This window comes from Natrix helvetica (assembly GCF_964273705.1).
Source record: "Natrix helvetica genome assembly, chromosome: 2".
NCBI classification, from domain to species: Eukaryota; Metazoa; Chordata; class Lepidosauria; order Squamata; family Natricidae; genus Natrix; species Natrix helvetica.
In genome coordinates, this window is record NC_138552.1 from 215,467,396 (window position 1) to 215,478,018 (window position 10,623).

A 10,623-nucleotide genomic window follows, 5' to 3' on the forward strand; every position below is an offset into this window, starting at 1 on the left:
TATTTGTAGGTGGCCCATTTTTCATAGTATTTTGGATATAAATGTGAGAGTCAGCTTATCCGCCAATGGGCTTACATGTGAGTGTATATTGTACAACAATGCAACCCCAAAAAGCTAAATGCTATAATTATTTTCTTTAAATAGTCACAATTATCTTATATCTGCATCAAAAAGTAATTGACATTATTCCACTCTTAACATTTTCCTTGATTATTATTGAAGTGGTATATATACCACCTTCGTCTATGGTATTTAATGTACATTATGAGCTAATATGTTTCATATTTACCAAGTTTTCAAAAGTGTGTTTGAGTAGGTGTCTAATAAATAGACACCCACAAGTGTTTGGCCAGGGCCTCTGGACTCCAAAATTTTGTTATCTCAGACTCCTTGATAAGACCTCCATGATAGCTGTGAAACTGACCAGAAGCAGCCTTAAAATGTCAACCTATGCAAACAGCTCTGGAGATAAGAGTTAAAAGAAACCTGATAAATCAGCTATCTGGTCATGTTCTTATAGTACCTTGAAAAATACTTCCTTGTCATTCTCCAGTTTAGTTTCATCATCTCCAAAAAATACTGTCTCCCCACAGCTTTATTCTCCACATGAGATGTTGAGTCCTAGCAGTTTTTCTGAAACATTTTAGTTTGATGGTACCTAATCAGGGTGAGAGAGAGAGAGAGAGAGAGAGAGAGAGAGAGAGAGAGAGAGAGAGAGAGAGAGAGAGAGAGAGAGAGAGAGAGAGAGAGAGAGAGAGAGAGAGAGAGAGAGAGAGAGAGAGAGAGAGAGAGAGAGAGAGAGAGAGAGAGAGAGAAGAATATGCAGTTTATATCTTTGAACACATATATGTGATCTACTTTTCTCTCTCTTTCTCTTTCTCCTTCCTTTTAAATGGAAATATCATTCATAAGGCAATGATACATCACATGTTTATGTGTAAGGATGCCAGCATGTGATATAACACTAGCCATTATCGCCAATTAAAAGCACTTTTCTCTCCCCTTCTGCCCTCTCTCATTTTGCTCCATAAATAATAACAATAGCTTCTTACACCGAATAGTATTCTTCCTGGCCAGATTAAAGATGGTCAGAAAGTGACAGGTTCTGATAGCAGAATAATATACAAATATTGCTAAAGAAATATATTTTGCACAAAAATATTATTATTATTATTATTATTATTATTATTATTATTATTATTATTATTATTATTATTATTGCATCAACAGAATTGTATCACAGCGGCCAGTTGTTTCGCTGGATTTGGCATTAATTACTAGTCGGGCCCCACCCAACTATCATCATCATCATCATCATCATCATCATCATCATCATTATTATTATTATTATTATTATTATTGATAATTTATTATTATTGATAATTTTAGTGCACTGCAAAATATTTTGGTTAGGAGTGGTGAGGGGAAGTTTTAAGTGCTTCTTGATAAGTTTTCTTTTAATAGCAATAGCATTTAGACTTATATGCCGCTTCACACTGCTCTACAGCCATCTCTAAGCAGTTTACAGAGTCAGCATATTGCTCCCAACAATCTGGGTCCTCATTTTACCAATCTGGAAGGCTGGAAGGCTGAGTCAACCTTGATCCCGTCAGGATCGAACTGCTGGCAGTTGACAGAGTTAGCCAGAGTTAGCTAACCACTGCAACACCATTTTAAAGCTCTCCTACTGTAGCTGTGGATTTTAATAGGAGGCTTTTTCTGTATTGGTTATTTCCAAGAGAATCAATTAAGGAGAAAACATTGGAGCAAGTGCAAGATGATTTTGATGGCAATAATAGACACCCATAGGCATTCCTAGAGCACTGACCAATCACATTAAAGGAAAGTCACTGGAGACATAAGCTGCTAAAACTATTTCTATTGCTGAATCCTCCTACACTTGCTCCTCATCAACACTGCACATAGGCAGTCTCATCTTCTAACTTATTCAGTCAGGTTACCTTTACAATCATGTCTCCATCCCACCCACTGCAGGACTGATGGCAATTGTCCAAGAGCAGTGTTGGATATCTGAGCTGCTATTTCAAGGCAACTTCTTCTGAGGCTGGCAGTCCTATGCTATTTAAGTCTGTCTCCTTATTCTATTTGAACACCAGTTTCCCAATCGAAACAGAGAACTTTCATTACGTGTTAGTCTCTCTTGACTGGACACACCATGCTCACTCTTTCTGAAACACGCCTTTAAGCAAGAATGAAAAGTGTGTTGCAATGCCACCTCCCTTTTTCACCATCCTCATGTTAATTTCATACAATGATTTGTGAATCCAAGCATACAGAAGTGACAGCCCAAATTACCTGGTTCCCGGAAGAAGGGAATACATCAGCAAGGTTACTTGCTTCTCCTCCCCAACTGACTCAGCAGGTTTGAGCAGAAAAATGGCCCTGCAAGCCACACTGTGTCAATTACTCCACAAATGGCTGTAAAGGTTTTGCCACCCCCTCCCCAATCCACACATCCTTGCTATGAATTGGACTTATTTTATTTTTGTGAGTCTTACAACTTTGGTTTCTTAGCCATTATTTAGGGCATGGCAATGTGTGCAAGCAAAGCCACATGGGTAAATGAATGCCACATTCACATGGCATTCCTAAAAATCATATGATTGATTTGGGTCTAATGTGTTGAGTGAACCCAGCCACAAGGCATATAAAATTTTTATTGTTTAACATACTATAGGAGATCTTCAATTGCAGTGCATGGGTAGACCTAACCAAGTGATTTACTCAGAAAGCTAGGATTAAAACAAGCCATGACTTACCACAATGTATGAATACTTTCAGTGAAACAGGAGCCTTCTTCTTGTATACATATTCTTGTATATATAGAAAAGGAATCTACCGTAGAGTCCTAGTCTTGTTTCATTTGGCATTTAACAGGGTTTAACAGATTAACAGAGTTTGAAGGGATCCTATAGGTCATCTAGCCCAACCCCCTGCTCATGCAGGAGACCCTACACCATTTCTGACTGATGGCAATTGTCCAAGAGCGGTGTTGGATATCTGAGCTGCTATTTCAAGGCAACTTCTTCTGAGGCTGGCAGTCCTATGCTATTTAAGTCTGTCTCCTTATTCTATTTGAACATCAGTTTCCCAATCGAAACAGAGAACTTTCATTACGTGTTAGTCTCTCTTGACTGGACACACCATGCTCACTCTTTCTGAAACACGCCTTTAAGCAAGAATGAAAAGTGTGTTGCAATGCCACCTCCCTTTTTCCCCATCCTCATGTTAATTTCATACAATGATTTGTGAATCCAAGCATACAGAAGTGACAGCCCAAATTACCTGGTTCCCGGAAGAAGGGAATACATCAGCAAGGTTACTTGCTTCTCCTCCCCAACTGACTCAGCAGGTTTGAGCAGAAAAATGGCCCTGCAAGCCACACTGTGTCAATTACTCCACAAATGGCTGTAAAGGTTTTGCCACCCCCTCCCCAATCCACACATCCTTGCTATGAATTGGACTTATTTTATTTTTGTGAGTCTTACAACTTTGGTTTCTTGGCCATTATTTAGGGCATGGCAATGTGTGCATGCAAAGCCACATGGGTAAATGACACATTCACATGGCATTCCTAAAAATCATATGATTGATTTGGGTCTAATGTGTTGAGTGAACCCAGCCACAAGGCATATAAAATTTTTATTGTTTAACATACTATAGGAGATCTTCAATTGCAGTGCATGGGTAGACCTAACCAAGTGATTTACTCAGGAAGCTAGGATTAAAACAAGCCATGACTTACCACAATGTATGAATACTTTCAGTGAAACAGGAGCCTTCTTCTTGTATACATATTCTTGTATATATAGAAAAGGAATCTACTGTAGAGTCCTAGTCTTGTTTCATTTGGCATTTAACAGGGTTTAACAGATTAACAGAGTTTGAAGGGATCCTATAGGTCATCTAGCCCAACCCCCTGCTCATGCAGGAGACCCTACACCATTTCTGACAAATGGCAGTCCAATCTCTTCTTGAAAGTCTCAAGTGATGAAGCCCCCACAATTTCTGAAGGCAAGCTGTTCCATTGGTTGATTGTTCTCATTCATTCATTAAGAGGAGGGGAAGCCAATCCAGGTTTTATCCAAGGCCCCAATTTTAAGCCTGTGCATATTTGCACAATTTTCTTCAGTGTATACTGCTAGCATGAGAGGACCAGAAACTGAGAGGCTATGTTGTGCCCAGATGAGAAGGTTAGGAAGGCAGAGTTCAAGGGCGGCCCTATCCAGGAAGAAGGAGGTAGTGATTACTCTCCTAACCAGCATCTTTTCTCAAATTTTCACTAGGTTCACAATACTGTTCATTTGAACAAGATGTTGAGCATAGCATTGCTAAAAGGTTTCCTACCTTATAAAGAGGTACTATATATATATTTCCTAGCTTGCCCTGGGTAATAAAGATGTTAATAATAATTGCTTTTCCTAAAGAGTTATCTCCTCCCCCCCTCCAATTTATTTGAAAAAAGCAACACAGAAATTGTACTTTAAAGGTGCAGTTAATTATGCCATATCTTAAAATGGCTGCCATTGGGAGCAATCTTTTTTTATAAAAATAAATGCAGCGTTTTTCTTAAGCAGAATGCATGGACATATTAATGCATACAAGCATTAAATTCAGAATGATTCCTTAAAAAAACCAACTTGTGCTGAAGTGTATGTGGACAAGAAAGAATACACATTTAACACAAAGCAGTTCAGATCAAAACGTCCCTCAATAGTCCACCCAAGGAAGGTTAAATTACAAGAGAAGAACTCTGGAGAATGAAAAGCAGTGGATCCATTCTCCCACATTTCTATGGATACCCAGAAATACACAAGTCCAACGTACCTCTTTGTCCAATTGTACCATTCTGAGAGACCCTAATTTACCATATAATCAAAGAACTCACAGAAAAAAGCTTTGACACATCATCAAGGAGAGTAAATATTACACCAACACCCCACCACAGTGATTCCAGAAAATCAAAGCCCTAAAAATAGAGGAAGATGAAATTATAGTTTCAGTTGATGTCACAGCACTCTTCATGTCTATAGTTTGAGAATTAGCAAAATAATCCATTGCATCAGTACTACATAACATGACTTAGACAAATATGCTAAAATTGAAATACCCAGGATAATAAACCACATCAGCCTCTGCCTCACATCCAGTTTGATGGACAAATATACCAATAAATCAGAGGCACACCCATGGGAACTCTCAGGATGCATAGGAGACATCCTAATGCAGTGTTTAGAAACTATAGTACTCCTACACATGAAACCAAACATATGGATCTGGTATGTAAATTACACTTCTGTCTTAATAACAAAGGATCAACAGAAGACAATCAACAATATCTTCAAAGGAATAAGATTGACAAGGTAGGAAGAAAACAACATTTCTGGATATCCTCACCAGTAGAGGAAACAATGGCAAATAAGAATCACAAGTATATTGAAAAAAACAACCCATACTAACCAGTGCTCAGTAACAATCCAACCTCCCACAAAAAGAACTATGTGGAAACATTACCCAGACAAGCACAAATGCACTGCAGCAACTTGTAATACCAGAAAAATGAACGAGATCACTTACACGTCTTCCAACGAAATACATACCCATGCAACTTTATCAAAAAGTGCCTGACCATTTAACTGACTATAGCACAACCAACACAAGCAATGAAAAGCATAACACTGCCATAATCCAAAACATTTCAGAAAAAACCCAGAGAGTGTATGCTATAGTATCACGTAGCACACAAGCCAATTTAAGCCCTCCAAAACATCTCAGCAAACCAACAGACCCAGTAGCCCAAGAAGAAAAAACAGGAGTCATCTGCCATAAAACATACAATGTAAGGACTGTAACAGCCACTAGGTAGGACAAGCAGAGGGCAAGCAAAGCACATCCATGAAAGCCAGTCAGAAGACTAGATGAAATAATCTCACTTGATGAAATAATCTTATATCTTCTTCATTAGTCAACACCCTGATAAACAATGATTAACATCAAACAAACAGTTCAACACAAAATATTATCCTAATAAGGAACCACAAGGGAGAAAGCCACACCTCCACTGAAACTGGCAGGACAAGCTACTGTGTATAAATTCTGAATGGCTTTAAAGCATAGAGTTTGTGGTTCCTGGGGTAGCAGGCAACATGAATATTTGCAACCATTGAATTTTCAGCCATTAAATGGAACAAATGAAGTGTGGTGGATTGTAACATGGATATGTTGGGCATACAAGAATGCTACACATGGCAGAAGCCATTCTATTCTGAAACCTCTTTATGCAACCATTGGGTCCATAACTATTACTGTACTATATCATACCACAATTGTATAACCTCCTGTTGTTTAGTGCTTTGCAAATTGTTAGAATAAGCATCACCCATGCCACATTTTGAACAGTAACAACATTGCAGTAATGGATGGCACAGTGGTTAGAATGCAGTATTGCAGATTAATTTTTCCAACTGCCAGCAGTTCAATCCTGATGGGATCAGGTTGACTCAGCTTTGCATCCTTCTGAGGTCAGTAAAATGAGGACCCAGATTGTTCGGCACAATATGCTTACTCTGAAAACTGCTTACAGAGGGCTGTAAAGCACTGTGAAGCAGTATCTAAGTCTAAATGCTATTGCCATTTCTAAACACAACTAATCAGAACAATTTCCTCAGATTTTATCATGATTTATGTCTCAGTAATAATTCTTAGAATCTGTTCCACCTATTCTCTAAGCCAAGCACCTGTGAGCTTTTGTACAAGTTCAGGCAAAGGACAACCTGTACTGGATGTATAAATGAGTTGGTTTTGCTGCTCCCTTATTTTGGAAAACAACTTGATATATTCCTTTTCCAATAAATTTCAATTTTTCATTGTGCAATATCTGTCATAGTACTGCTAAATATGCCATTTTGGACAATAGAACGTGTTTTGTCCTCCTTTTCATTGTAAAAAAGTTGGTCACCTTAATATAGACAGAATTAAATATGATCAATGTAGGTTCATTGTGAAAAATATCCATGGTAGCAAGATACCTCATCAGCAATCTAATCAAATAAAGCCTATCCAGTAGAGATCCTGATGTTAGAAATATAATTTAGTCCCAGAAATTCTGAAACAATACTTTATCCAAGCAAAAGTAATGGCTTTAAAGATATGGGATTTAATACTCAGTCTCCGTTGCTTAGGTTGAACAAAAATCTAATGGCAAAATGAGGAGCTAATGAATAGGGCAAGGAGATGACTTGAGATTACCCACAAGTGCTCCAGATTGCTGCTCCTTATTAGAGTTCGGGCTGGGAGGGAATTGGTTTAGAGCTCTGGGAGATATCTGTCAAGAGCTGTCTTGCTCAAACTGTATTTGGTACCTTTGAAAGGACATTAAGTTCATATATTTTCATTTGTGTGTATGTAGTAAACATCCAAAGCATTTGATTTTAGAATATTACAAATGGACTAAGGGTCCAGATAAATTTGAAATAAGATTTCGGAATTAATTATGAAGAATCCTTCCTGTGGGAAATGCTTTTGTTTTGAAACATAAGATACGATTTTAAAACTTAGGCACTATAGCAAATTAAAGGGAGACTGTAAAGATTACAGTTCAAGGAGAAGGACATTTAATCTCAATTTATAATTACAGAATATAACAAAATATTTTACTGTAGGATATACTGAACGACGGAATGAAAAGTTAATTTTAAGAGTGTCTGTTCTATAGATAGACTGCATCTAAAAGATGCTATGGAAGAGGAGCACAGTCTACCTAACAAGGGTGAGACTGATTTGAAAGTGATTTTCTATGACATGCAAAAACATGTTACACTGGACATATAAAAGAAACTGGCTTATATTTTAACAATTAAAAGGGGGATATAAACAATACACTGAAAGAGTGACCTGGATAGCCTTCCTATATTGGATTCAACAAATGAGTTTTGTTAATTTTTAAAAAAATGTATGAAAGGCGAAAAGAAAAATAAATAAATCAAGTTCCATGACAATATTTGGCAGAGCTAAAGAACAAGATGTTAGAAGTAAAAATAAGGAATATAAAGCTGTTTTATTTGATCAAGGTTAAAAGAGATATGTTGCTATTTATGATAACCTCTATAGACTTTTGCTTATATCAGGCCAAAATGAGAATAGTTTATGAGAGAGTTGGCATATAGGAAGATCATATTTGGCATTTCAAGAGAAGTTACTAAAATTGCTTATACTCGTGATGAAGTTGAGAAGCCACTTCTTTACGATATGTCTTTTTTCTTTACTATATATTTTTTCCTTTCTTTTCTATTTTTCTTTCTATTCTCCCCCTTTTTCTTCCTTTTTTGCACTTTTTACTTTCTTTTTATTATCCATTTTTTTGAAATTTGTATTAGTTTTTACTGTTGCAATTATAATAATTAATGCATTTACTATTTTAAAAAAAGGAAATTCTATAAGGCTAGCCACCAGGTGTCATTGAAGCATAAGTTTACAAAGCAGTGGTCAGCCGGGCCACTCTTCTGCTCTTTGGCAATTAGAACAGCTTTTTTTTTAAAAAAAAAAAAACCAAACAAACAAATTACACGAATGGAGACAAACAAGAGGTCTGCCTTTTCAACAGCACAACAAACTGTGCAGCTGTGTTTTCAGGCTGCTGGCCAAGTGTATGTTCTTTTTGCTGTTTTTCCCTCTAGCTGCCACAAAGGGCTGACCCATGACAAGCCAAAAGGGAATATGTGTATGTGTGTTTGTGGGTGGGGGTGGGACATCCATACACAGCCAGCTACAGCACATAAGAGTAAAACCACAAAAATGCAAATGCTTGAAAGCGTGATGCAGAGATACCATTGCTGCCTTGCACTATCATAATCCTGACTCCTCTGGGCTGGTTTCCCTACACTAAAGCTAAGTGAGATCTGGCTGCTACTGAGGAGGAGAGGAAGATATTCAGCCTAATCTGCTTCAGAGCTTGCTCAGCTCTTTCAAGTTTTTCCGCCAGAGTCACGGGGGATACTTTCTGACACTTTTGAAATCTTTGGGTGTGTGAGAGAAGATGTTGTTTTGATTGTCCCATGTCTTTCTTTCCAGCTTCCTGTACCGAACAGGTATAGACTTCAGCTGCTATTTTTCCTCAGCCAAAGGGCAGATCTGTAACAGGGAGGAACATTGTCTAGAGCATTGTTTCTCAAGCTGTGTGGACTTCAACATCTTGCGTGTGAAATTCTGGGAGTTGAAGTCCACACAACTTAACGTTGCTGAGGTTGGGAAACATTGGTCTAGAATTTGCCTTATAGTCCAGCATTCCCTGATGAGAATGACCTTGGTGTCAGCTCCAGAAAATAAAGGTAGTGGTGGGATTCAAAATTTTTACTACTGTTTCTGGGAGTGTGGCTTGGTGGGCGTGGCATAGCTTTGTGGGTGTGGCTTGGTGAGCATGGCAGGGGCAGAATATTGTAAAATCTCCATTCCCTTCCCACTCCAGGGGAAGGTTACTGCAAAATCCCCATTTCCTCCCAATCAGCTGGGACTCGGGAGGCAGAGAATAGATGGGGGCGGGGCCAGTCAGAGGTGGTATTTATCATTCTCCAAACTATTCAAAATTTCTGCTACCGGTTCTCCAGAACTGGTCAAAACCTGCTGAATACGACCTCTGAGGCAGAGGTTAGTTAAAGTGAATTTTGAGCTGAGAAACTTGGGTTAGAATAGATTAAAAAGTTACCTTCTGTTATCTGGCTGTTTTAATGCAAAGGTGATTCTAGTTCCCTGAAGCTAAGAATAAGGACATGCAATACATGGTCAGTCACTATATTTACTCCTTCACCCTCTCTTTATTGATCTTGGTTTGTCACAAGATGGGTAGCAAATAAATTCAATAAGTAAGTAAGTAAATAAATAAATAAATGTTAGTTTATAGTTTAATTGTTCATGGTATGTTAGCATTGCCCTAAAATATTTTTTCTTTCCAAGTTTTATGAACTTTCAGAGGAAGTTAATATAAGATCTGCATGCTTTAAAAAATACATCAAAGATAAATATCACTATCGGCAGTAGATTGTTTCTTTATAAACATATGTAACTATAAACAGCAGATAGGAGTACCAGCACCTTTCTAACATCTAAGGCCAAATGAAAAATGGCCCACTGTGTCTATAATCAGGATTTCTTCCATTTAAAAGAGAAAAATCAAACCTTTCTTTTCTTTTCTCCTATTTGCATAATTTGAGTTGAGTAGAGTCTCCCTTGAGGATCCTTCCCATTGCTGACTTAAAGTGTTATCTACCCTTCTTTGAATTCATCCAAAATGGTGCCAGCATGACATCTGCCTGCTCCCATTCCAATCCCTACTTTGCTTCTATTATGCGTCTTCCAAATCACTCCCAAATAATACTGTCCTGCTTAGTCATGTCCAATGTGAGATAAGCATAATGAATTGTTCTTTTGTTCTTCCTCACCAACGAGTGGGAAAACTCGCCAATCCTGGCACTGGAATAGGAACGACTGGCTGTGATTGAAGAATTCTCAGAGATTGCTTTCTGCACTTCGTTTTTTTACACCCTTATCTTCATGGGTTGCAAATATGCTTTTTTTCTAGAGAATTGTTTCCCATGCAGAATAAATATC

General features: G+C 37.9%; 1 protein-coding gene across 1 annotated transcript in view; it reads right to left on the minus strand.

Annotated features, from left to right (window-relative positions):
* The window catches only part of UNC93A (unc-93 homolog A), a 36,698-nt gene extending 26,428 nt beyond the window's left edge, over positions 1-10,270 (minus strand). Inside the window, exon 1 of the mRNA XM_081943751.1 lies at positions 10,192-10,270. The gene's annotated coding sequence lies outside the window, so the exon portion shown is untranslated. The remainder of the gene's footprint in view (positions 1-10,191) is intronic.
* Between the last annotated feature and the right edge of the window lie 353 nt (positions 10,271-10,623).